The following is a 3,125-nucleotide window of genomic DNA, read 5'->3' as shown; positions in this document are numbered from 1 at the left end:
GCTACAGGGGGCACAACTACAGGAGCACAACTCTACTGGGGGCACAGCTACAGGGGGCATAACTTCCCTATGAAGCCGTGCCCTTATTTTTTGTTTTGCGCCTGAGGCACGCACTTAACCCTGTTTTGACTGTCGGGGGAGGGGGGGGGGGTTGGGGGGTGTCAAAGGAAACTTTTGCCCTGGGCGCCACAAGGTCTAGATCCGGCCCTGGTTCAATTATGAGGTGAGAGACAATGTTTTAGTAAAAATAATATTGATATAATATTGATAAATATGCCCAAGTATCTCATATGATAACTGGGCCAATGTAATGACATTTGTGGTCAGCATTGTAGCATATTAAAGTGTTTATTTACTATGTCCTGGGTTCTAAAGCCATGTTTTACTAGTAAAATAATTGCTCTTTTACATTTACAGCATAAACGGAAGCACTAGGATTTACAAAATAAACCCCTAAGTTTATATACAGTAAATTGAATTTTAGTTGCAAACAGTATGTATTACATAATCAATGCAAGTATTATACTATAACTTAAAGGCTGTAAAGTGGACATGAATATATTATATATGTACTGTATATGCTGTATGTTCTGTGAAAAATGAATACGCATTTCAAATTAGAAAAGTAGAATACACATTTATTGTGAGTGACATGTTTTGATTTGAGATTGCTTCTCTTTCACATCTTTCCTGTAGTCCTGATATTTAATAGACTGAAGTCATATCATCTGGTTGCAGCAGGCATCATGTCTGCACTTTCAATGGATTTTTCCTGAACTGGGTAATGTTAACCTATGGAAAAAATAACACAAGACTTTTGCTGAGTGGAAATACTGTGCAGACGTTTTAGCTCATCATTCATGTAAATTCAGTAGCAGTCGTGCTGCTATATGGCTTTTACCATTCAGATGTCAAGCCGTCAAGGCCAGGAGATTTCCTTCTGGAAAGAAATAAGATACTCATCTATTCCTCTCATCCAAAAATAGAAACAGTATGAGTTGATTGTCTAACTTGAGGAACAACATTTTATTTCTGTTTCAGTTATTGTTTTCATCCCACCATGTCACTGTAATGTGCAAAGTGTATATCATTAGTGATTTCCTTAATATTCATCACTAGTTACTTCCTAAAGGGTTCAGTATGGTATGCCGGCGGTCGGGCTCCCGGCGGCCCGTCATACCGGCACCGGGAGGCCGACCGGCAGCTTACCAACAGTGTGGCGAGCGCAAATGAGCCCCTTGCGGGCTCGCTGCGCTCGCCACACTACGGGTGCGGTGGCGCGCTACGCTATTTTATTCTCCCTCCAGGGGGGTCGTGGACCCCCACGAGGGAGAATAAGTGTCGGTATGCCGGCTGTCGGGATTCCAGTGCCGGTATACTGTGCGCCGGGATCCCGTCAGTCGGCATACTGAAGACCACCCCTTCCTAAACATTCACCCTGCCCTAACAATGGGATGCAGAAATATATAAGATTCCAATTGTATCCAAACTAGACTAGATGATCTGAACTGCAAATTGCAATTGTCATCAGCCAAATAAGATCGCGATTACACGCTACAGCATGGGTGAAAGCAGGAACAGATTGACCATAAGGTCACTGGGAATATTCCAGGTGGGACAACACCTGTGGGGCAGCCTTTCGGCTATGTGACCTCTTTTTATATATATATATATTTATATTTTTACTGAAGAAATGTATATAACAGTGGACAATGGGGGTCATTCCGACTTGTTCGCTAGCTGCATTCGTTCGCTGTGCAGCAATGAGGCAAAAAAAATGGCACTTCTGCGCATGCATACGCGTCGCAATGCGCACACGCGACGAACTATTACAACGAACGATGCAGTTTTGCAAAGGGGTCTAACGATGCTTTTCAGTCACACAGGCAGCCGCAGAGTGATTGACATGAAGTGGGCGTTTCTTGGTGACAACTGACCGTTTTCAGGGCGTGCTAGGAAAAACGCAGGCATGCCAGGAAAAACGCAGGCGTGGCTGGGCAAACGCAAGGCGTGTTTGTGACGTCAAATCCGGAACTGAACAGTCTGAAGTGATCGCAAGCGCTGAGTAGGTTTGAAGCTACTCTGAAACTGCACAAAATTATTTTGTAGCCTCTCTGCGTTACAATCGTTTGCACCTCTGCTAAGCTAAAATACACTCCCAGTGGGCGGCGGCATAGCGTTTGCCCTGCTGCTAAAAACTGCTAGCGAGCGATCAACTCGGAATGACCACCCATGGACCTTATTCGGGTTTATTAGCAAACCACAAAAGTACACCATGTTGCACTGCAGGTGGGATGGATGTAACATGTGCAGAGAGAGTTAGATTTGGGTAGGTTATATTGTTTCTGTGCATAATAAATACTGGCTACTTTATTTTTACACTGCAATTTAGATTTCAGTTTGAACAAACCCCACCCAAACCTAATCTCTCTGCACATGTTACTTCTGCCCTGTTCGCTAACAACCCTGAATAAGGCCCAACGTGATTGGTACAATGGAATACGTGCATATTCACAGTCTTGAAGACCCAACATGAAGAAATACGTACAAGAGATTGATTAAGCATATGTGTGGCATTGACAGGTGATCATTTGGTCATCAAAGGCAAAAAGCGGACATTGCTAGGCCCACAAAAAAGACAAGACCAACAAATATAAAAGTCACAATTAAATCATACTTCAACTATGGATACCTTTTTTTTAACAGTACTTCAAGTGAACATCTTGCAGCAGCAGCAACAACACCTCCAGCACTGGGGATGTGGTGAGAATAAGGTATCTCTTCCAGACCTGCAACGGGGACAGAGTCAGCTACATTAGCAGGTACAGTGCAGGCAGCTGGAGCTTCAGGGATGAGGAAAGCTCAACTTTTCTGATTGCTGCCAAATTATTTGCTGCAAGAGTGCACTCACCGTCTGAATGCTGGAGGCCGGGCAGGAAACATCAGCAGAGAGTAACATATGCAGCCATGGGCTGAGACATGCTGCCTGGATTATGGATTATGGAGGGCTATAAAAGTATCATTATTTATTATTATTATTATTATTATTATTATTACAGGTAGTATTATTATTATTATTATTATTATTATTATAATTATTATTATCCTTTATTTATATGGCACCA

The 3,125-nt window shown here is 42.8% G+C and overlaps 1 long non-coding RNA gene across 1 annotated transcript; it reads right to left on the bottom strand.

Moving 5' to 3' along the window:
• Positions 1–690: 690 nt before the first annotated feature.
• Positions 691–2,779, bottom strand: LOC134943277 (uncharacterized). The gene is made up of 3 exons (XR_010181463.1): positions 2,693–2,779; positions 902–940; positions 691–792 (listed from the first exon to the last, which is right to left on the bottom strand). It is a non-coding gene; the product is annotated as an uncharacterized LOC134943277 (long non-coding RNA).
• Between the last annotated feature and the right edge of the window lie 346 nt (positions 2,780–3,125).

This window comes from Pseudophryne corroboree, chromosome 1, assembly GCF_028390025.1.
Source record: "Pseudophryne corroboree isolate aPseCor3 chromosome 1, aPseCor3.hap2, whole genome shotgun sequence".
In the NCBI taxonomy this organism is placed as follows: domain Eukaryota; kingdom Metazoa; phylum Chordata; class Amphibia; order Anura; family Myobatrachidae; genus Pseudophryne; species Pseudophryne corroboree.
The sequence above is the reverse complement of the archived record's forward strand: the minus strand, read 5'-3'. Positions and strand labels throughout refer to the sequence as shown.